The sequence below is a fragment of the Neofelis nebulosa genome, chromosome 10, assembly GCF_028018385.1.
Source record: "Neofelis nebulosa isolate mNeoNeb1 chromosome 10, mNeoNeb1.pri, whole genome shotgun sequence".
Lineage (NCBI taxonomy): Eukaryota > Metazoa > Chordata > Mammalia > Carnivora > Felidae > Neofelis > Neofelis nebulosa.
In genome coordinates this window covers 82768617-82794943 of record NC_080791.1, presented here as the reverse complement: position 1 = coordinate 82794943, position 26327 = coordinate 82768617, and the positions used below count along the sequence as shown (strand labels likewise).

The window sequence follows — 26327 nt, the reverse complement described above, 5'->3', positions numbered from 1 at the left end:
AATTTAGAAGCAGAGGTATTTTTCCCTAAGACTCATCATCATCTCTACTTCACCAATATAGTTTTGTATCTAAAACAAGGACAAGAACAGGTTCTATTCAAGATCACTAGCAAAAAATAGTATAGTTAGGACCTTATTTTTTCATTATTTTTTAAAATATTTTATTTATTTTTGAGAGAGAGAGAAGCAGAGAACGAGCAGGGGATGGGAGGAGACAGAGGGAGACACAGAATCTGAGGCAGGCTCCAGGCTCTGAGCTGTCAGCACAGAGTCAGATTCGGGGCTCCAACTCACGGACCAAGAGATCATGACCTGAGCTGAAGTTGAATGCTTAACCTATGGGGCCACCCAGGCACCAGGAACCTTACTTTTTTGTTTGTTTGTTTTAAGTTTGTTCGTTTGTTTAAAGAGCAGGGGATGGGCAGAGAGGCAGAGAGAGAGAATTCCAAGCAGACTCCACACTGTCAGCGTGGAGCCTGATGCAGGGCTCAAATTCACAAACTGTGAGATTATGACCTGAGTCAAAATCAGGAAGTTGGATGTTTAACCAAGTGAGCCATCCAAGCACTCCATTAGAGTTGGACCCTTTTATTATTACTACTACTAATAGCAAAGATTTATTAGATTCTTTCTATATGTCAAGGAGAAGGTTACTTTATATAACAACTTTATGAGATAGATGCTATTATTATTTCCTTTTCATGTAGAGAAGTCACCTAAGCTTGTAGGGTTAATAAATTACAGATCCAAAGGATGAAGTCTATCCTCTGAGTTTACACTCTTAACAAAACCATTTCCTACCATTTGTTTTTGAGTAGCACAAATACAAGATCACATCAACAATTCTGCTCAAAATTTTCTGATGGCTTCTATTTCACAAAGCCCTTTTCAAAATATGCCCAGCACACCTCACCCAATTTGTCTGATTTCATCTTCTACCCTTCTCCTCCTGGATCACTCTATTCCAATTACCAGAGCCTCCCTACTGTTCCTCAAACACACTCCTGTCGCAAAGCCTTTGCACGTAAGTGTCCTATCTGCCTACTCCACTGCAGCCAGATATTCAAGGCTGGAGCACTTACCCTATCTTCTCTTCTGGGTCTTTGCTTAAATATAATTTCCTTAGTAAGGCTGTCTCCAGTAAAGCTATTATTTTAAACTGAAACTCTTTTCCTCACCACTAACACTCCTCAATCCCTATACCCCTTTCTTGTTTTACTTCTTCCCTATACCATTTATTATTTGTTGAATGTATACATGGGTAAACGAATACAAATATATTGGTAATTAAACACAATTTGTTTTCAAAAGAATAAAGGAGAAAAGGCAATCATAATTAATATTTATTTAACATCTAATGTGTGCCAGGAAGTCTACTGGGTGTTTAGCATATATTAACTCACTAAATACTCATCTAATCCTCCTGTGAGATACAGATTTCCCCTATTTTATAAAACAAGAACAAACTCTGAGGTTAAGCAGCTTTTCCCAAAACAAACTGTAGTAAGTAATGAAGCCAAGTTGTAAACAGTGCCTTTTTGATTGAGGGTCAATGAGCTTCCTGCTTTATCACCCTGCCTCCTATAAAGTATTTTAGGTACTAGCTAAGATTTACATATCTAATCTAGCATGTGTAAACTCCATCAATGGAGGGATGCAATCATAGGTAACTTTTCAAGTAAATGGCATTGTGATGATTAGTTTTATGTGTCAACTTGGTGTGGCTATAGCACCCTGTCACTTAATCAAACACTACTCTAAGTGTTGCTGTAAAAATATTGTGTAGATATAGTTAGCATCTAAAACTAATTGACCTTAAGTGAGATTAGGTGAGTGAGTGGGGCCTCATCCAATCAGTTGGAAGGCATAAAGAGCAAAAACTAAGGTTTCCTGGAGAAAGAGGAAGTACTACTCCAACACTATAGTATTGACCCCTACATGAGATTCCAGACTGCCAGCCTGCCCTACAGATTTCAGATCCCCACAAATGTATGAGCCAATTCCTTAAAATAAACTTCTTAATATATATGTATACATCCTACTGATTCTTTTTTTCAGGTTCCAGAGAACCCTGACTTTTACAAATACTGCCTAAATGTCTGAAACAATAAATAGGACAAAACAGAAACTCCAAATGTAGACTTCCAGCAATGCTATGAACACAGCAGGTTATAAATATTTGTTAAGTATAGATGAACAAATAGATGGCGTACTTAAAATGGAAAGAAGAGAGGAAGTCTATAAAATCCATAAAGAAAATATTATCTACCAGGAAAAGCTTTAAATAAACTTTGATATGAAATGAACATCTTGCTTGATTATTACAGTGTTATTAAAATACATTAAAGATATCCAGAATTAGGAGCACCTGGGTGGCTCAGTCAGCTAAGTGTCCAACTCTTGGTTCCAGCTCAAGTAATGATCTCATGGTTCGTGGGACAGATCCCCACACTGGGCTCTGTGCTGACAATGCAGAGCCTGCTTCGGATTCTCTCTCTCTCTCTCTCTCTCTCTCTCTCTCTCTCTGCCCCTCGCCCACTCTCTCTCTCTCTCTCTCTCTCTCAAAATAAATAAGTAAACATTAAAAAAAATGATATCCAGAATTAGTGTTAATTTTATTTGTTTGAATCTTAGATTCACTATGGGCTTCTTTCAAGTGTTCTTTACTATAGGTATTGACATAAGATAGTTCTCCACATAATTCAATAGAGTCCCAATATAGTGCTGGAAAACAGATGGGTGCCCTTAAGAACACTGAAAATGGAGTCAGCAAAGGGTGGGTTCATTTAGAAAGCGGTCTCCACTATAAATGACTTTGGAAAAGTCATTTAATAAAAGTCTCAATACTGTTGTTTAAAATAATGAGATAATTCATATGAAAATGTGTTGTACACTGTAGATCACTACACAAATATTATTTTTGCCATTAATCATTTCATGGTGGCAATTATGGCATGGCATCTAATTCTATCTCATATGTGTTTAGAAATATTGTATTTCAACTGGAATTTAAATAAAAACTTGAAACAAACAAAAAATTAAAGAAAACTGCCTCTCAAAACGCCATATATAAAAAATGAAAAAGTTCAAGTCACTTGAAATTATTATTTTTTATTTCATTTGTCTATGAAAAATAACTAAGAAGCTCGAAAGTCTCACTATTAGAGATCTACTACTCTTTGAGTTCAACTGTAATGGGAATCTCAAAAGCCCAGATCATGGTCCACATTCTTGAACAGTTCATGACCTGTGTTGTATACTTCCTGTCTCTCCCCCAATTTTCACACCTCTGCACATCCAAAAAGTATGCTGGAATACTTGAAGCAATAACCCAAAGTATATAAATATTTTCAAAGCTACAAAGGTACTTAGGGACACCTGAGTGGCTCAGTTGGCATCCAACTTCAGCTCACATAATGATCTCACGGTGTGTGAGTTCGAGCCCTGCATCAAGCTCTGTGCTTGACAGCTCAGAGCCTGGAACCTGCTTCAGATTCTGAGTCTCCTCTCCCTCTCTGCCCCTCCCCTGCTTGCTCTCTGTATCTATCAAAAATAAATAAACATTAAAAAAAAATTTTTTTAAGCTACAAAGGTACTTAAATGCCAAATATATCCATTACTACAGGGACCATTTAGGTTTCAAAACAATAATTGTAACGTGCAAAATAATTATATTTTTAAGCACCAGGACTATATTATGTTAGAATACAAGGAGCAACTTCTTAAAACAAAAAATGTAAATTGCTATAAATCTAATAACAAAAGGAAGCTAGTCTTCTCAATATATCTTCTTTCTTCCACTTTTCAAGTGGTGCTTGAGTTACTTCTATTTATGAAATGACCAAAAAAGTCCAATATTTTCAATCCATTCTAAATTAAATCATCTTAACATGCCTTCTGGATTTAAGGAAGAAACATTAAACTAGATGAAAAGTCAATTTTTCCAATCATTCCTTCAACCCTTCACCTAAAATTAAATGCCTACCCTAAATTTTCTATCTCCAATTCTAGATTTATGCTGCAGTAAACATGACTACAAACAAGTTCATAATCACTTAAAGCGTGTAAATCTTTTAGTTACGCCATGTTGTGTACTGCAGTATGTGTTATCATTTGTTATCGAACAATATCATTTATGTCTTCATAATGCAAGTACTAAGCCTATTTATTTGATATGATTTTAAGAGAAGATACCATAAGCCAGAGAAGATATGATCTTTGAATGAATACCCAATCCTGAAAGGACATACAAATAAGCAAAGAAGAAAGTTTAGTTGCCTATGTTTGAAGTAAAACATAATACTCCAAATAACTTCAGATGATTTGATTAATCATTATAAAACATGCTTTAAATATGTAAACATTAAGTATAGCAAACAGAGATCAGAAGCAGGCTAAGAGAAAATAAAAAAATATATATTAAAATATTAGTGCAGATCAAGAAAATTCGTCTTACTCTGGCTAAGAGTTATTAGACAGAAACAATCAGCACTTTCGGTTAGTTAAGGTATTTTACTGTCAAAACACAATGCTAAGCTATTTTCTATTAGTTCTCACAAGAGACTTAAAAATAAATCAACTTTACCTTTCAGGAGTTTATCTAACTTCAGACATGTAATTGCTGTTACTTCTTAAAATATTTCTGTGCCAAAAGAACTCTTCCACAATATATTACCACTTGCTTTTTTATATTCGGAGTTCAAATTAAACACTAGAATACTATCCACAAAGCCTGAAGTATACCACAGACTTATATCCGTATGGTATTTTTATAAAAACATTTTTAAGTTGTAAAAATGACTATTATTGACTAACTGTTCCACTAAAAAATAGTTTTTTATGAAAATATACAGACTTTGAAAGGTAACTTTCTTTATGCTAGATAGAAAGGCCAAGTAAAATTTCGATCTTTTTGTCTTTTTTGCCTCTATTCCAAGTTTTTCCTGTTTTTTAATTTTAGTTAATAATTGAATTCTCAATAATACCTGAGAGGTACAAAAAAAAAAAAAAAAAAACTGTAACACAAAAGAGAAAAAAAGCAATTTGAATTACACCAATACCCAAACTAATGACATCACAAGAAAAAGAAATTTTTCGGGGTGCCTGGGTGGCGCAGTCGGTTAAGCGTCCGACTTCAGCCAGGTCACGATCTCGTGGTCCGTGAGTTCGAGCCCCGCGTCAGGCTCTGGGCTGATGGCTCGGAGCCTGGAGCCTGCTTCCGATTCTGTGTCTCCCTCTCTCTCTGCCCCTCCCCCGTTCATGCTCTGTCTCTCTCTGTCCCAAAAAAAAAAAAAAAAAAAAAAAAATGTTGAAAAAAATATTTAAAAAAGAAATTTTTCATAAATTTCATCAACTTACATAGAGTAAAGGTTTGCTTTTAAAATTTCAGACAAAATTTTAAGTAAAAGTATTGTCACCCACTTTTAAATTCCACTGGCAAGTGTAAGAACTTACAAAGCTAGTTTGGTTCTACAAAACAATTTATAACTTCAGGGATAATTATAAAATATAAAACTTATTATGGTAATTATATGAAGGAAGCATCACTTGTCTTCTGGGAGATAATACAGAATCTAACTGTTGTCAAGCAAAGGTATTATTAATAGGCTCAATGTTATAACTTCATTGTATAGTATAATGTAAATAAAATCTAGTATAATTCTCATTAGTGCCATTCTACATCTATAACTTGGGTTAAACAAGTTATAACTAAAGCACATGAGCTAAGTATGACAAATATTGCCTTGCATCATTCCAAATCTTGAGAAAAATTTCACTTAATTTTTTAAATAAATATTTTATTTTTTAAATGTTTACTTTTTATTTTTGAGTGAGAGAGAGAGAGGAGAGAGAGAGAGAGAGAGAGCGCTAATGGGGCAGGGGCAGAGAGAGAGGGAGACACAGAATCCGAAGCAAGCTCCAGGCTCAGAGCTGTCACCACAGAGCCCGATGTGGGACTCGAACTCATGGACCATGAGATCATGACCTGAGCCAAAGTTGGACGTTTAACCAACTGAGGCACCCAGGAGCCCCATAAATAAATATTTCAATTTAAGTCACATTATAATTCTACCTAATGTAAACATTAATTCTGCCTTTTCTGTCATAATCACTTACCCAGGTTTTGAAACAGATTAATTAGTAAACACTTCATGTATAAGCATCATGCTAAGCTCTGTATATAAAAACAGGTATGTAACTTCAGGAAGCCACTTCACCTCTCCAGGCCTTAATTGCCTAAATGATAAGGCAAGGGGATTAAAAAAGATAATCTCTTCAAGCTCAAATATTCTAAAATTCTAAAATAAACAGGATCTAAATATAGCTGACTATAAATTCAGAGACATCTTCTTTGCATTTTTAATAGAGTTAAATAGACTTAAAATAACTCTCTTATAACTTAATATCACGTCAAGTGCACTGGAAATTTAAATCCAAAGAGTTAAGTAACTGAAAGATTGATAAATACTTGAAATAATGATTTTTCCTAAAATTCCTGAAAAATAGTTGAATTTCATATATATATCACTTATAAAAATATAAATTATTTTTGTTACTGCTAGCTACAGGGGGGAAAAAGGCTCATGTGATGAAGGGATTTTATTCATGTTCTAGGATAAATGCAAAAAGAGGCCATCTATTTCCCTTCTCTAAATAATTATTGTCACACACAAGAAGAGAACTATTAAGGGAAATTTAGATGTCAGAGGTCTCTCTTTATGAGAAGTAATCTTAAAATCATCAATAATAAACAGTATTAAATCAACTTTTGAATAACCATTGATCAAGAAAAAAATTAAAGTAGACAATAAAGTATAATCACTATATAAGAATAGATCAATTACATTAACTCAAAATACAGAGCACTGCAGAGGACTCTAGCAGGAGCCCCAAAAAGAAAAAATTATAAATCAATAACATTGCAAATACACATGAAATCTGTTTCAAAGAACTTTGTGGTAATGGCTTCATAACTAAGTGCTGTTGCAATAAAAACACAGCTGACTGTGATCAATTGGGAGTCTTTTATTAAAATTTCTATTATAATGTTATTCGAACAATTCACAAAATACTCTTGCATGACATCCTACTGATATTTTATAAAATGTGAAGTTTACTGTACTGGCTAGCTAATCATCACTGGGAATCATCAATGCAAGTGAACTCATGGAAGTTTAGTCCAATTATAACCATTCACCCAGTTGTACACGTCAACTGATAAAAGTAGTCATGGAATCAGATTTTTAAACTGGTCTGTGTCATTTACTACCACTTCCTCCATGCTTAATTGAGACTAATAAGTTGATCCAGATTTGTTTATATTTGTCAGAATAAGAACTGGAGAATAGATATAAGGAGTTTGTAAACAAAATTCAGAAAGAATTCAAATTAGAGCTTTTGGAAAATTCCTTGGGAATTATTTCATGGTCTCTTTCTCCATAAATAATATCTGATATTGACTTTAGGCATAATCCTATCTTTATCTACTATGACATTCTGTAGACTTTGTTTCTTTCTTCAGTTAATAAAAAATGAAGATACACAGGATGAAATGCCATTAAATTAAGCACACAAAAATCTCATTTGGTAGTTCAAGTTATTAGTGACTTTGCAGCAAGGTTTATAACCCCAAAATTCTAAATACATGTTAAAGAAGGAAATGAAACTTGGAATTATGATTAAACATTAAATTTAAAATTTCTTGAGGGCTTCTGAGGGAAATAAAAATCCAACAATAAATTTACTGGCATACTAGTTCAGTCAATTTATACTATCACCTATATGCTACACTTTATTATACACTTAAGTGTGTTCTAGGAAATAAAAACAATAAAATAAGCTATATACCTAAATTATACATCGAATAAATGATGATATTTCATGAATGCAAACATTAAAAATAAGTTAAGATGAATGGGTTACTAAGAAACAAGTTAATATATTTTTATACTATCATTTATGCAAACAATCACAGTTTCCTTTGGGAAATAAATATTATTTTACACTGAAAGAAGTTAGTGATGACATTTCCCAGTGTAAAAAAATAAATAAGGTAACAGGGAAGAATCAGTTATCCATCTATATGATATGATTAAATTGACTTTGGGTAAATTACAATAACAGCCATGCTTCAAAGGGCTAACAGGTACAGCTCAGCCAAGACTATACGGAATGCACCAAGGCTTTTAAACTAAGCAGCTTAATACAAACTCAAGTAAGTCCTAACATCAGCTTTGCTACTGATATTATGTATCACTTTTTGGTTTTTTTGTTTTGTTTAATTTTATTTTTATTTGAGAGAGCACTCCAGTGTGTGCATGCGCGCTCATGGCAAGTGGGGGAGGGGCAGAGAGAGGAGAGAATTCTAAGCCAGCTCCAGGTCCCACAAGGGAACAAAATAGGGCTCCAACCCACAACATGGGTTGAGATCATGACCTGAGCCGAAATCAAGAGTGCCCCTATCTACACCTTTTTGAAAGGCATTTCTGGGGAGCCTAGGTGGTGTAGTCGGTTGAGTTTCCAATTTCCACTCAGGTCATGATCCAGCAGTTGGTGGGTTTAAGCCCCGCATTCGGCTCTGTGCTGACAGCTCAGAGCCTGGAACATGCTTTGGATTCTGTGTCTCCCTCTGTCTCTGCCCCTCCCCTGCTCACAGTCTCTCTGCCTCTAGAAATAAACTTCAGAAAAAAATTAAAAAAAAAAAAAAGATTTCATATCTTTCTGTTTCTTCTGTACATCTATACAACATTATTTTTGTTATGAATATTACAAACTAGTAAGCTAACATTTAGGCATGAGTCGAGTCAATTTTTTAATATCTGCTTGGTATCATTACATCAGTTTTTTAATTCATAGTAAGTTAGTTCCAATAAGTGAATATCTGACTTTATATTTTTCATCCCTAAATAAATCCAAACAAAAGATCAAAGTTATTTAATAATTTTCACTGTTAAATATCACAAATTAAAATACCATATATGCCTCAGTTTAAAACTTTGTCAGAATATTAAAATATCTCTCCAATGATATATTTGAATTTATTTTCAAATAACATAAGTAATTCATATTCTTTGATGAACCAAATGCCAGAAATAGGCTAAGTCAACTATGATATGTCTCAGAATATTTTCCCATTTAGAAAGTTAATTGGATAAGATTTTGTGAAATGGTGTTCATTGTATTTTCAAATGCCATGAAAACTAGTGTAAGGAAAGGTAATGAATAAAATATTAATCTAATCTGGCATAGGCTGGGGTAGGGGAAAACCTAAAAAGAATGAATGGTAAAGAGAAAAGTACCCAAGAAAGTAATACTTGCATATCTAAATTATAAATGCAAATACTATAACACTAAAATTTAAGTTATAGTCTACAATTTTATGGAATCAAAAATATTTCTTTTCCATATATTTGATCACTTACCTGTGTGACATAAATCAAACCTCACAGTTTCTTATACATGAAAATACAGTAAAGCCATTCTCCCAAGTAATCGGTTAACTTACAGTAGCAGTCAAGCACTTTTAAGTAGAAATTAATCCAATTCTGTCAATAAATTGGATAGTATCCATATACATGAAGTGGTGAAACTATCACCTAAAGACCTTTCCAGATCAGAATATATGCTTTTTTCTTCTCTATTATTATTTTCCAAATTAGAACACTTCAAACAATAAATAACAATGAAAAATAAATAATGGCTTCTACTTCCTCCTCCTAGTTTTTCCAATATAAACTTAAGTGCTTCTTTTTCATACCTTGTTTTATACATATGCAAACATAAATACATATTTTTTATAATGTTTATTTATTTTGAGAGAGAGAGCAAGAGAATGATTATAAGTGGGGGAGGGGCAGAGAGAGAGAGACAGAGAGAGAAGGAGAGAGAATCCCAAGCAAGCTCTGTGGTGTCAGTGCAGAGCCTGATTCAGGGCTCAATTTCACAACCATGAGATCATAATCTGAGCTGAAATCAAGAGTTGGACCCTCACCTGACTGAGCCACCCAGGTGCCCCAAACATAAATATATTTAAATATGCATATATAGATTTTCACTACAAAAAAAAAAATCAGATTAAAATAAAATTATACAGTAAGTCTTGTATTGCAACTATGAGGTAACTATGTTTTACTGACATGTAGAAAAAACCCAGCATTTATTGTGTGCTTCCTATGTATCAAGTACTATTTCATATGCTTTTCTTCAATCTTCATAATGACTCTGAGTTTTATTTTATTAATATCCCCTACCTCCCCTACCAGTCCTACTTCATCATTTCTAAAAGCTGCATGTGCAATCTTATAATTCTATTTAAGCATTTCCTGAATGATAAATTTTCAAACATTTTCAAAATCTCCAGCTACCTAACTGCATGTGCTCAAAGTTCAGCTAGGATTTATTTAGTCAAAGAGGGCCATAAGCAACGTCAAAGTTTACAAACCCACCTACGTTTGTGCAGAATCACCTCTAGATATGTGGAGAAATTTAGTTACTTTTATATTCATTAATTATTATTTTTAAAGAGCTAGTATACCCCATAGATTTCTGAAGCTTTCTATTATATACTTCTGAGAGGTTTCCAGTAAAGATTTACTTAAGGTTATTCAGTTTAAGCTCCTGAAGAATAGAGTTGTTTTTGTATTTTTATGAGGTTTGTCTCCAAGTATAAGTACACAGTGTCACCCTGTGTACATCCCATCTGATTACTGGAATGAAGATATGTGATTGGTAAACTAATTTATTTCCAAAAATACATACTTAAAGATTAACCAATATGAGTACATCTTCAAAGGTTTTACCAGTCTATTCTATCCAAGGAATCTCCTTGCTTTTGACAAGTATACTATACATAGATTGATTAAGCTTACTTAACCACAGTATCCTCTTCCTAAAAGTTTTTAAAAATGCTGTATTACTATAGTGTAGGGTAAAATTAAGATGATAAAAGTACTAAAGATAAACAGCTACACTGCATTTAAAAATATTTTACATAGAGGAGTACCTGGGTGGCTCAGTCGGTTAAGCACCCAGCTCTTGATTTCGGCTCAGATCACAGTCTCACAGTTGGTCCTGGGATCAAGTCCCATGTCGGGCTCTGCATTGAGTGTGGAACCTGCTTAAGATTCTCTCCCTCTCTCTCCCTCTACCCCTCCCCTACTTCTGCACACTCTCTATCAAAATAAAAAAAAACAAAGTTTAAAAATATTTTACATAGAATTATTATCCCACTAAATATTCTCAAGCTTGTGGGATTTAAAGCTTTGTTCACACTTGTCACCTATGCCATTTTCATTCATAATATAGGTACTATATATTATTGTACATAGTGAAAAACTAGGCAATTATGGTTATAATTAACTATTATGAAACAAGATGTTTTCATCTCAAGGTATTAACCACTAAAACAATTTTTATTATAAATATAAAATCCAAATTCATAAAATTAGCCTTCCAAATAAATTAGTAAAAACACTGAAAAATTATATCAAGAAATGCAAATCTTAAGCATATAAACATTAAGAAATCATTTATTTTCTTGCTGAATGTAAAATATTTGATAATTATTGAAAATAATACAAATTTCTGTAATACAGGTTTCCTATATTTGCTATCCTTATAACATTATTTCTTTAACCCACTCCAATCAGGTTTTTCAATCCCTACTACTTTCCTGACACATCTCCTCACAAAATCTCCAATGACCTGTATCTAGACAAAACTCAGTTCTTATCTTACTTGACCACAGCATTTTATACAGTGGATGATTCATTCCTCAAATTACTGTCTTCCCTAGCCATGGCTTTAAATACCCTCTATAGCCTAACTTTTCATTTATTTTCTAGACCCGAACATCCAAATGTCATATTTGTCATTTCTACTTGGATTTCTACTATGCATCCTACACTTAACACAGCTAAAACAGAATACTTGATTCTACTACATTTTAAATACATACATATATGTGCATACATATATATATATTTATATGTTATATATAAATGTGCATTTTATATTTATTTATGTATTAATTATGTCTTCCCCAGTAACTCATAAACTCCACGAAAACATGAATGTTTTCTTGTTAGCTGTTAAATCCTCAGGGCTGTGAACAAACCTGTTTCAGTACCTGAAACATAGAGCTCTATAAATATGTACTAAGTGAATGAATAAATAACATACAGAATTGGAATAAACGATTCTTCACTTTGCTTTTGCCCTGGGCTTTAAAATAATACGCAAAACAGTTTTAAACCTAAAACCATCACAGGGTAATAACTGATGAACTGTTTTATTTTTAAGTGAATTACATAACAATGGATTTCTTTTGTTTCATAGCAAAGTCAAGTTGATCCTAATCAATAATAAAAAAAAAAAATGATGATGATGACAATAGCTACTAACTGTTCAATGGCTACTATATGCGAGTCACACTTGAAACGGCTTTATACATAATTAATCCTAATTAACAATTTTAAAAGAAAGGTATTTTCATGTTCCCAAATGCAAATAATGATAGATATAGAAACTAAGACTCAAGGTTAAGCAACCTGTCCAAGTTCTTTTAAAGGGGGGGTTAGGATTTGAGCCCACCCAAATCAGTCTGATTCAAAACTCAATGTTTTTAAAATAAATGTTTTCATTTCTTCTTATTTTTAGTGTCTACTCATTTTCAACAGTATTCAACTTAACCAAAAGAACTATCAATCAATAGCTACAATGTGTAACACATTGTAGGACAGTAAACAAATATACAGATATAATCCCTAGTCCTATAAAGCTTATTATATACAACTTAAGGGACCACTGTAGATAGCTTTCAAATCAAAAAATATTATATATATATATATATATATATATATATATATATATATATATATATATAGCAGTTATTTTATATATATTTTTTTAAATGCAATTTTCTTCTTATAATACCCCTTCTGGCATTAAATGCATTAAGTGAAATGTGAATTAAGTAGGATTCATCATTACAAACTTCCAATATATCTCCTTTACCTAGGGATGACATATCAGGGCATTTTCAACAGTTTTTCTCCATCACACATTTGATGGAAGATGGCTTTCACAGGTGACACATACTGCTAGGAGCCTACTTACTCTGTAGGGAAGATAAGGCTGGGTTTGATTCCTAACCAATACCCATCATTTACCATCTTTCCCCCATATGAACATATATGAGAATATTTGCAAAGTATTAGGTAACATTACTATAACAATAACCTGAATCGGCTATAATTTTAAAAATTTGCATTTGGTACTAATGACAATAAGAGAATGGTAGTTAAGAATTATAAACCCAGCACAGTCCTAAGTACTTACATGTATCATCTTTAAATATTATTAGTAACAAATTACTTACAATTATGACTCATCAATGTGTCTCTACACATATGCTTGAGACCTTTATGTAACACAGTAGTTATTCATGCCTCTGGGCATGAATATTTTCTTTATTATTTATCTTGCTGTTTGGCCATTTTTGAAATCCACAGGACAAACAGGAAAGAAAGGAAAATAAATTTATTATCAGTCAATGTTTTATCTCTGTAGCTATTACACTTGAGAGGAAAAAACCTAAACCTGGTAAAAAAAAAATATGGAAGATTTAGTGTATGTGTAAATTATTAATTAATTACTAATGCTTTTACTTCCTTTACCAACAATAAAAGGAAAAACTGGTAACACTCGATGGCAATTGTCATAACTCAATTTTCTTATTCAAGTCTTAGAGACCACCAGTAGAAGAAAAGGTCTAAAAAATGAAATAAAATACCAAAGAATTGGGGAAACTCGTGTTCAAATGTTATTCATTTTATTTGCATTGCTTATAAAAACCATCTTGTTCCTACCCCATTTTTCTAAGGCTAATAATGATTATGACTTGAAAGTATTCATGTCAATGATATTGAGTTTTTGTTCCAAACAGTAAAAAGATTAGCACCCCAAATTTTTTTAATGGCCACATTGAAAGTAAGACATAGAGACAGAAGATTAAATGTTCAACTTTACATATAGTTAGGGAATGTAAATTAAAATAGAAATAAAATACTCTTGACAAAAAAGTTTGTTAACATCTGGCCTTGTAGGAGGGCGACACTGATAACACTGTTGGCAGACTATCACCTGGTAGGTGTTTTCTGGAGGGCGATTAAGTAATATGTATCAACTACCATAAAATGGTTTATGTCAAGTAATTGATGCGAATGTAGTAATTACATTGGTGTAATTGGCGAGATACCAATTTTCCATACAAAATTGTGAATAATAGCAAAAACTAGAAACAAAGTGTATTTCTTTTTTTTTAAGTTTATTTATTTATTTTGAGAGAGAGAGAGCATAAGCAGGGGAGGGGCAGAGAGAGAGGGAGATTGAATCCCAAGCAGGCTGGGCACCATCAGCACAGAGCCTGATGCGGGGCTTGAACTCACGAACCGAGAGATCATGACCTGAGCCAAAATCAAGAGTCAGATGCTTAACCAACTGTGCCACCGAGGAACCCCAAAACAAAGTGAATTCCTAACAACAATGACTGCTTAAATATTTGTGGTATATTTTTATAGCAGAATCCTATACAGTTAATATACTGTATTTATGTTTATTAATATGACAAATGTTAATGATAAATTGCTACTCAAAAATACTGGTGTAAGAGCGGTGAATGTGTATATATGTATGGGTTTTCATACTCGCATAATCTTGAATAAGCAACCACACTGCCAGTAAATGTGGCTTAGTAGAATGGCTGGGCAGGCAAATAAATGATAACAGAAGCAAATTAGGCAGTCAAGCATCAAATCATTTCTACCTCTATGGAAAGGAAAAAAGCAAGTAACTTGGGTTCAGTATTTCTTCCAAGGAAGTGAAAAGCACTGAAAAGTCCCAAATCAGAGATGTGATAATATAGTAAAAATCACAGTCTTAAATTATAGTAAGGTCCTGGGGCGCCTGGGTGGCGCAGTCGGTTAAGCGTCCGACTTCAGCCAGGTCACGATCTCGCGGTCCGTGAGTTCGAGCCCCGCGTCAGGCTCTGGGCTGATGGCTCGGAGCCTGGAGCCTGTTTCCGATTCTGTGTCTCCCTCTCTCTCTGCCCCTCCCCCGTTCATGCTCTGTCTCTCTCTGTCCCAAAAATAAATAAAAAACGTTGAAAAAAAAAAAAAAATTAAAAAAAAAAAAAAAAAAAAATTATAGTAAGGTCCTAAGTTCTAGTCCCATATACATACAATGAACCCATAAAGGGTTGTTCAACTTTGTTTTAAATCCATCTGTCCATCCATCCACCCAAAGCAATTTAAGCTACAACCTCTCTTCAGACTTTCACATTAAATGTTCCTTCTAAGGCCTAAACACTCTAGGATATCTAAATTCCAAAAGATTCTATCACTTTTGCCACATCAGATGAGGAACAGATGCCAAGAAAAGCATGAAAATTCATAAATCCAGTGAAGAAAGCATACAATTTCAAATGCCTTCCTAACTCCTCTGATCATGTGAGTAGTTTAATTTTGCAGTTCCCAGAGTTCTGTGTTCTAACTTTTACTTTTTCTTACCTAACCTTTATAATCCAAATGTTGTGCCTCCATTGTCATATTTCACATTAAATACAACTTTCTATGTGAACAGAAAACATTTTAGTTGGAGTCTTCACACAACCTGAAACACTTGAGACACTTGTCTCAAATAAAACATCTGCTTTGCCACCAAATGTTTCAAATTTGAAGACATTTGTTTCAATCATCTTTGTAGAAATTAGCATTTCTCTTGATTTGAAGCCAAATACTTACAAAAAATTACTATATATTTTTTTATGGAGTGATCTATTCCCTAGTAGAAATCTGAACAAAATTCATTTATTTTACTACTGCAAAAAAAGTTTACATAAAATATTTTCAAACTTTTAAATATTTTCTTCCAGACTCTGTGAAACTTTTCATTTCTAAAAAGACTTACCAAATATGTCAACTAATGTAAAGTTTAAAAAATAACTACAATGTGAATCATTGAACTTTTCTCCTAGTGTGTCCAGCTTACATAGAACTTTTATCCTAGTGTGTCCAGGTAAGAATTATTACATTTATAAATTTATCAAAGCTTATCACTCATAACTTCTTAATTTTACAAATATCATTTAAAAACTTAAGATACCCTTTTGATGCCCTTTATGAAGCTATTCTACCTTGACAAAAACAGTAGGTAACATTTATTGAGTATATTATGTGCCAGGAGTTTTTCTAAGTTGGTGTTTTATACGAATACTTTATTTTTCACAAAAACCTTACACAGTACCATAACAACTCGATCTTACATGTAAAAATAATCTCACAGAGTTAAAGTCAATGCTTCAAGGTCACACTGGTAATAACTGGCAACACAAGCCAGGTCCACTAGGTTACAAAGACCACACTTCCTAAGATTGGATATCTTAGTGTAAAAGAATACTGGATGATAATAATAATAGCAAATACTTATTTAAAGCTGATTAGGTACCAGGCAGTGTTCTAAACATTTTCCAACATCAACTAACTTAACCCTTGTTATACCCCTATCCTAACTTTATAGATTAGGAAATTGATGCACAGAAGAGAATAACTTGCCCAAGAACACAAATAGTACTTTGCAAGATCAGGATTCCGACTCAGACATTCGAGGCTCTTAATACTATATTACAAAAAAAAAGATATTTAAATTTTTTGCTACATACAAAAAAGTGTGAATAGTATGATTCCAATTCTATAAGAAAAGAACAATCCTTCAAACACAAAGAGTTTGGAAAGATATATGCCAAGGGTATTAACAGTGATCACCCCTAATAACAGGGATATTTTTGGTCTCCTTCAAACTTACCTGTGTTTTCTTAAGTTTCTAAATTTAATATATATTTATTCTAAAATGTAATTAATATTAACCCAGTTAATAGTTATAGCTTTATGACTAATGTAATTATCAAAATAAGATTTCACAAATTTAGTAACTTAAAACAAGTTTTTTTTAAATTTTTTTTTTAATGATTATTTATGTTTGAGAGACAGAGAGAGACAGAGTGTGAGCAGGGGAGGGGCAGAGAGAGAGGGAGACACAGAATCTGAAGCAAGCTCCAGGCTCTGTGCTGTCAGCACAGAGCCCAACATAGGGCTCGAACCCACAAACTGTGAGATCATTACCTGAGTGAAGTCGGACGTTTAACCAACTGAGCCACCCAGGCACCACAAAACAAGTTTTAATGTTAAAAAATGTTCACCATTAAAGAAACCAACAAAAAAAGTTTTGAAATGAAGTGAGAAATTAATTGCTATGATTCTACAGTAATTTTGATATATCACCTTTCAGATCTACAATGAACTCATAAAGTTCATAAAGTTTTGAGCTACATCAAAGTTTTAATGGCTGTATAGTATCCTTCTATATCATTTGCCTTTACTTTCTAAATTTATTTTTAAACAATGTACATTATATTTTTTAAAAATCACTTATAACTGAACCAAAAAGAATACCTAGAAATAAACTTAACCAAAGAGGTAAAACACCTGTGCTGTGAAAATTATAAAACACTGATAAAAGAAATTGAAGATGACACAAACAAATGGAAAGATATTCCATGCTCATGGATGGGAAAAATTAATATTGTTCAAATGTCCATATTACCCAAAGCAATATACTTTTTTCAATGAAATCTCTGTCAAATGCAAACAGCTTTTCTACAAAACTAGAAAAAATAATGCTAAAATTTGTAAGAGCCACAGAAAACCCCAAAAGCCAAAGCAATTCTGGGAAAGGACACAGCTGGAGGTATCATAATACCAGATTTCAAGATATACTACAAATCTGTAGTAATCAAAATAGCATGGTACTGGCACAAAAATAGACACACAGATCAATGGAACAAAATAGAGAACCCAGAAATGAACTCACAATTAATCTATGACAAAGGAGGCAAGAATATACAATAGGGGAAAGACACCTTCTTCAATAAATGATGCTAGGAAAACTGGGTAGCTACATGTAAAAGAATGAAATCGGACCATTTGCTAACACTGTACACAAAAGTACACTTAAAATGGATTAAAGACCTAAATGTGAGACCTGAAACCATAAAAATCCTAGAAGAGACCACAGGCAATAATTTCTCTGACAATGGCCACTGCAAAATTTTTCTAGATAGGTCTCCTGAGGCAAAGGAAATAAAAGCAAAATTAATCTATTTGACTACATCAAAATAAAAAGCTTTGGCACAGCAAAGGAAACCATCAAAAAACAAAACAAAACAAAACGACAACCTATTGAATGGGAGAAGTTTTTGCAAATGATATACCTGATAGAGGATTAGTATCTTAAATATAGTAAGTTAACTTATAAAACTCAACACCAAAAACAAAACAAACAAAAACAGTACAATTAAAAACTGGACAGAGGACCTGAATAGACATTTTTTCAAAGAAGATATATAGATGACAGACACAAAAGTTGCTCAACATCTCCAGTCATAAGGGGAATGCAAACCAAAACCATAATGAGACATCACCTTATATCACTTTAGAATGGCTAGTATCAAAATGACTAGAAATAACAAGTGCTGGCAAGGATATAGAAAAAAAGGAATGCTTGTGCACTGTTGGTGAAAACGTAAATGGACACTCATCCAAAAACTGAAAATTATTTCTATTTTCATATGGTATTTCTCCATATGATCCAATAATTCCACTACTGAAAACGAAAACAAAAAGACTAATTTGAAAAGACATATGCACCCCTGTTTGCTGCAGCATTTACAATAGCCAAGATATGGAAATAACCTAAGTATCCATCAATAGACAAATGGTTAAGGAAAACGTGCTATCTATATATAATGAATACTATGTAGCCATAAAAAAAGATGAGACTGTGCTGCATTTGAGACAACGTGAATGGACCTAGAGGGGATTATGCTCAGTGAAATAAGTCCGGCTGAGAAAAACAAATACCCTATGATTCCACTCATAAGTGAAATCTAAAACAAAACAAAACAAAAACAAATGAATAAACAAAAAGCAGAATCAAAACTATAAATTCAGAGAACAAACTGGTGGTTTCTGGTAGGGGGAAGGGAGGTATAGGTAAAGGGAATTGGGAGATACAGGCTTCTGGTTATGGAATGAATAAATCATGGGGATAAACGGCACAGCATAAGGAATATAGTCAATGATAGTGTAATGGCAATGTAATAGGACAGATGGTAGCTACACGTGTGGTGAGCACAGCATGATTTATAAACCTGTCAAATCACTATGCTGTACAGCTGAAACTAATGTAACATTGTGTATCAACTATACTCAAATAACTAATAATAATGTATATTAGAGACGAATGAAAATAGGAAAAGCCCTCATAAATGTTTTAAATCTGAAGCTTTCAAAGATTTGGAGAGCCAAGATAAGAAACATCTGGAGAATCTTTCCTCCATGAAAATTTCAAAACACATAAAATGACACCCAGATTGGACGTAAAGCTTGAACATTAATACCTTTTATCCAATCCTTTGAATTAACCCTCAGATTTCACTCTCAAACCTGCTCTCTTCTCTCCACTGTAACAGTGATTTCTTTAGTTACGTTGTCAGAATCATTCACCTAGATTACATAAACATTTTTATTAATTCTACCATTTATTCTCTTTCCCCATTTTGATCTGACCGCCACTTTGCCTTCTGAAATATCTTCTTAATAAAACAAATCTAAGCATATCACTCCCTTGTTTAAAAAACCCCAGGGATTTCCTGTTGCCTACAGGTTAAAAATACAAAGACTATAGTTGTTCTTGAGGAAAGGGGTTGGGAATGGAACAGTGTGGGTGTTTGTTAAAGGGAACTTAAGCTATATCTATTAATGTTTTATTTCTTTTAGAAATTAACTAAAAGATATTATGACAAGGAGTTAACTTAGAGAGATGGGAATATGGGAGTTAATTGTACTACACATTGTGTTTTTCTATATTTAAAAATTTCTCTTTAAAAGAAGCATCACTTAGATTACGGATTCTTTTTTTTTAATGTAATGTCTACTTTTGAGAGAGAGAGAGAGAGAGAGAGAGAGAGAGAGAGAGAGAGAGAGAGAATGTAAGCAGGAGAGGGGCAGAGAGAAAAAGACACAGAATCCGAAACAGGCTCCAGGCTCTGAGGTGCCAGCACAGAGCCCAGTGCGGACTCAAACTCACGAACCGGGAGATCATGACCTGAGCTGAAGTTGGACGTTTAACTGACTGAGCCACCCAGGTGCCGCTAGATTACTGATTCTAAAAAACCAAATGAAAAGGCGCCTGGGTGGCTCAGTTGGCTGAGCGACTGACTCTTGATTTTGGGTCAGGTCATGACCCCAGGGTCATGGGATCAAGTTCTACATTGAGATTCCGTCTCTCCCCCTCTGCCCTCTCCTTGTGCACTCTCTCCCTCTCTAAAAGGAAAAAATAAATTTAAAAACCAAGTGAAAGCAAAGAGATTATCCTTAATTATCCTACCACATAACTTATCAAAATTTATACTTATTTTTATACCATTTTTCATTTCTCAATTATAATGGTAATCACTTGCATTTAGTATCCATACCTGTCTGCAGTTCTACACTGGACTGTGAGTTTCCTCAAGGGTGGGTGAGGCTGAGGGTGCCATGTTTTTGTTTTTTTTTCTTTTAGACATCCATGCCTACATATAGAAGTGCTCAATAAATAAGTGACAAATGGAAAGAGGGCTGGAAACAGGATAAGAAGGAAAAAGGAGGAAGGGAAGGAGGAAGAAGGGAAAGAATAAAAATCGTCAGTATAAGAATCTTTCCCCAAATATAGGAAAAGTATTGAATTTAAAATTTAAATTGGGGTGCCTGAGTGGCTCAGTCAGTTAAGCATCTGACTTCAGCTCAGGTCATGTTCTCCCAGCTCATGAGTTCAAGCCCCGCATCGGGCTCTCCACTCAGTGCAGAGCCCACTTTGGATCATCTGTCTCCTTCTCTCTCCGCTTCTCCCCTGCTTATTTTCTCTCATTCTCTCTCTCTCTCTCTCTGTCAAAAACAAATAAACAGGACGCCTGTGCATCTCAGTCCATTAAGCATCTGATTCTTGATTTCAGCTTAGGTCACGATCTTATGGTTTGTGAGTTTTTTGATTTTGAGCCCCACATTGGGCTCTGCACTGGCAGTGTGGGGCTGCTTGGGCTTCTCTCTCCACCCCCCTCCTGCCCCTCCCCTGCTCTCATTCGTTCTCTCTCTCAAAATAAATAAACTTAAAAAAAACAGATGAACATTTAAAAATAAATAAATAAAAATTTAAAGAGTTTCCATTATTACCTTCTTCTCACTTTAATTCTAAAAAATGGATTGGCACATTACAATCTTATAGAACATAAGTAGTTTTCACACATGGATGCTAACAAGTTTTTCTTCATGTTTCTCAAAGACTAAAACAAGAATATAAAATTATTTAAAAATTAACTTACGCTGGATAAAAGAAAATCTAAGTAGCAGATCACTGTGATAAGATATTGAAATACCATCTGAGAAAACTTGTAGGGTTCTGTCATTACAGTCTAAATTTGACTTTTTAGTATCTAGCACCAAAAATCTTTCCATGGAGGTAAATACCCCAGCGTGGGCTTCCTTGGTAACAAGTACCCTCTATCTCCTCATAAATAAGCTGCAGGGACCACATCACCCCCCCTTCTGCTCTCATTCCCCGGCAATAAGTGATCTAGATTCAGGCAGTTCAATGGTTCCACCCGGGATTTTGAATCCTGAAGGAGTGATACTAAGTAAGAATCGGGGATAGTTAAAATTATACATGTGAGGATAAGAGCCCGGGTGTGGCGAAAGTGTTGAGAATTTCGCAGCAGCAACAGGACTGAGAATGACAGATTCCCAACCTAGACTATTCAGTGGCATGATGCTGGTTATGTTTGCCACTGCTCAGCTTCCCTTGATTTCTGCCCATTTTCTGAACCTGGTTCTCCAGTGCTTTTGCTGACTGTGAGAACTATTCAGTTTACTTCAATGAATTCCTCTTCCACTCTTGCCTTGATAACTAGCCATATCCATTCATTTGGCAATAAGCAAAGATCTCTCAAAGTTCCTGGAAGCCCCATTATTTAATGACTGTGTCTTTCAATAGCAAAACTTGTTAATTCAGGGGGAAAAAAAAGGAACAAACACTATCAAAAGGTTAAGTCAGAACCCACAGGGTATAGAGAGAGCAGATGAAATACGTAATCATTTTGTTCAGTTTTTAAATGCTTGTTTTAGTTTTAGACCAGGAAAGAAAGATATAATAGTGACCCAGTGTGTGTGTGTGTGTATGTCTGTGTGTGTGTGCACATGCATGTGTAATAAAGTCAGTATCAAAATAAAGTACCAAGGAAATACAGTGATTTCATTTTGGCAATGAATAATCCCTAAGGGTGACTTATGTTTATATTTAAAGAGCTCAAGGGGTGCCTGGGTGACTCAGTTAGTCGGGCGTCCGACTTCAGCTCAGGTCATGATCTCACAGTCCGTGAGTTCGAGCCCTGCATCGGGCTCTGTGCTGATGGCTCAGAGCCTGGAGCCTGCTTCAGATTCTGTGTCTTCCTCTTTCTCTGCCCCTCCCCTGCTCATGCTCTGTCTCTGCCTCAAAAATGAATGATAGGGGCGCCTGGGTGGCGCAGTCGGTTAAGCGTCCGACTTCAGCCAGGTCACGATCTCGCGGTCCGTGAGTTCGAGCCCCGCGTCGGGCTCTGGGCCGATGGCTCGGAGCCTGGAGCCTGTTTCTGATTCTGTGTCTCCCTCTCTCTCTGCCCCTCCCCCGTTCATGCTCTGTCTCTCTCTGTCCCAAAAATAAATAAAAAACGTTGAAAAAAAAAATTAAAAAAAAAAAAAAAATGAATGATAAAAAAAAAAAAAAATTAAAAAAAAGAAGAGTTCAAAATGTGAAATTTTGGTGTTTGTATTTTCTTCAGACTTTACCAATTGCCTCTAAAACTCATATTTAATTTTTAAAAATAAATTTAAGCCCACCAGGAAAAAAGGGGGGGGTGTTGATTCTTAAAATGAAAAACAACAAAAGAAATAAAAAGAGCCTCTTCTAAAAAGATACAAATTATAATTTGGAAAATACATTACCAGTATAACTCTTTCTAATAAAAGAGAAGACATATTAGTTGTGGCAAGTTTTCAAATTGGACAAAGAAAAGGCTTCCAGACAATGAAATGCACATTGAAGAATTAACAACAGTTCACTAAATTTTAGTTAAAGATAATGAAGTTCCCAAGGAACAAGCCATTTTGGGTAAGGTAATTCTAGGGGAAAATTATATAAACAAAATTATTCCACCTAAGTCATTAAGGGTGAGGAAACGTATTTGTGTTTATTATGTATATGATGATTGTGTGATATATATGGTTCTATAAGAAAAAGGATCCTATTAAAATTAGATAACCAAGTAACAGCATGTGGAGGAGTTATGACAGGAAAAAATCTGGAACAGATTTCAAATGACAGCAAAAGCAGTGCTGCTGTAGAAAGAAGTTCTGGCAAAAGGTCCAGAAAGATGGGCACATGGGAAGGCGGCCATGAAGCCTGACAGAACTCTGGGAATACAATAATAATATTTAAAATTTATGCCATACTTTTTTTCTTCAAGCATTTTACACACAACTAATTAATCATCAAAACGCCCACATGAATATTTCTCTCTTCATTATCACACCCAAGAATGATGAGTGGCTTCTTCTGGACTGCATAGTACAAATCATACTTAAAATTGTTTCTCTTTTACACTGAACTTTTCTGTAATATTTGTTGCTCCAAATAAAAATAATTTAATTGTTGCTTCTGGTGTTTTCAACAGATTCTACTGCTCCAATTAAATCCAAAATTAGACCGCTTGTTTCTGATAGATCTTCGAGAATGGCATAAGGATTTATTAAAAGAATGGCTACACCATGGTTGTGAAGCTCAAATTCAATCTGTATAGAATATATTAAAGTTCAGAATAGGTATTGGAGAAATAGAAAATTAAAAATTTCTAGAAAGTCTGAAGAAACACACTTGGATAATTTTTGTGGGCTTTGTAACATTACTGAATGATGATTTCCCAAGGATCTACTAATCACCAAATCTAATGACCTTTTCTAAAATGCTCTTAATCCTGTGATATAGCTATCATTCTTGTGTCTTTGGCCTTCTATAACAACATAATTTATTCACTAACTGCTATTTCTTATTACTGTTGCCTCTAAAATGAATGAACTCTTCAAGAATTCATTGAAACTGGGCTCCAGAGTCAGATCACCTGAGTTTGTATTCAAACCCTGCCACTTACTAGCTATGTGAAGTAAGGCAACCTTTCTGTGTGTCCATTGTTTAATACGTAAAAAGGAGATGTTGATAATAATTTTACCTATTTTATAGGGGTTTGTGAGAAATATATAAGAAAATATACGTCAAATAGATGTATAATGCATGGCACAAAAGAAACGAACAAATGTTAGCCATGAAGATATTTATTATTATTATATTATTATCATCCTCTTCTTTATTTGTAATATTGTCTAATCTTACAGCTTCAATGATTCCTGCTTTGTGAATGACCTTCAAAACTAAATCTTGTCGAGATAACCTTTTTCTGGAACTCTAATTCTCATTTTCAATTACCTGCTGAATATCTCCATTACAATGCCCTGACAATAAGCACAAATTCAACAGACCCCAAACCGAACTCATTACTACCCCAAAATTATTACTCTTACGTTCCTTTTTCTTGATGTAGAAGAATTCCAAATACAAGTCATATTTTCTATCCTATTTCACTACTATACCACCTTATGTCACAACCGAGACAATCATTTTACTATTACACATAAAATGAGGCCCAATTCATTGTCTCCAATTTGATAGTATATAATTTGTCTTCTTATGTTTCCCTACTTTGGCTAAAGGTATTATCCTTAAAAAGGTATTTTGCTTAAATAAAAAACTAAAAACATGGTATGTTATTACTTATTCTAACATCCCCTGTGACTCTACAGCCCATTTGTACATGAGCTGTTTCAATTTCCTATCTTTCTTATATGGAATAATATGTGATCTCCTCCATCTCTTAACTCCAAATATTCACTATTAGCATTGTTTTCTAGCATTTACATATTGTAATACTTAATATTTACTATGATTTACTTCTTTAAATTTCTCTGAACTGCAATTGGTATATTACATTGATTTGCTTTATTGTGCATATTTGGCTATATATTCAGGATTATAAGAGATGCTACAAAATATTTATTATAAAAAGGGGATGTTACCTCTGATAGGATTTATTTATTTCTTTATTTTTAATGTTTGTTTATTTTTTGAGACACACAGAGAGAGAGACAGAGCATGAGCGGGGAAGTGGCAGAGAGAGAGAGGGAGACACAGAACCTGAAGCAGGCTCCAGGCTCTGAGCTGTTAGCACAGAGCCTGATGTGGGGCTTGAACCCACAAACCATGAGATGCCTGGTGCCACCCAGGCACCCAGGTCTGATAGGATTTAGAATCACTGTACTAAATGAAGAGCTACATCATGAAGTTCTATTGTCTTGCTAGGTTTATTAAAGGGAGGAATGTTTTGCTATTGGGTTTACTTATTTTAGTATTATAGCCACTTGGTATGTACTATGTATGAATAATAGGGTAAATTTGATCATTACCAGTACAATACTATTTCACAAATGTCTTCATCATACCAGTATGTAATTATTGCAAAATCTCACTAAGCATATTGATTTCATATGCATAAATTCTATGACAGAATTAAGTATACCAACTCCAATATAAAAAATAAAAAGTTTTTAAAGAGTAACAACAGGGGTGGCCTGGGTGGTTCAGTCAATTAAGCGTCCGACCCTTGGTTTCAATTGGGTCATGATCTCACGGTTTGTGAATTGGAGCCCTGTGCTGGGCTCTGCGCTGACAGCGCGAAGCCTGCTTCGGATCCTCCCTCTCCCTTTCTCTCTGCCCCTCTCCCGCTTGCTCTCTCTTTCTCAAAATAAATAAAAATAAACTTAAAAAAAAAAAAAAAACTAACAACGATTTTCTAAGAAGCCAGGGCCACACTAGATCAGTACATAACTATGCACTTGTATTTATAAAGGATATCCAGGAAACCATTCTTAAACAGATTAAATTGTACAAAAAATCCTAAATCTGACACATAAGCCAGGTCATTAATTTTAGAATCCTATTATCTAACAAGCAATTTTTAAAATAGTCTATTAACTTGTTATGAAGAGAAAGATGCCATCCTTTTCTCTTTGACCACTTCCCAACAACAAGAATTAACT

General features: G+C 34.1%; 1 protein-coding gene across 6 annotated transcripts in view; it reads right to left on the bottom strand.

Annotated features, from left to right (window-relative positions):
• Positions 1-26327, bottom strand: part of METTL15 (methyltransferase 15, mitochondrial 12S rRNA N4-cytidine) — a 207490-nt gene that overhangs the window by 137948 nt on the left and 43215 nt on the right. The window lies entirely within an intron of this gene.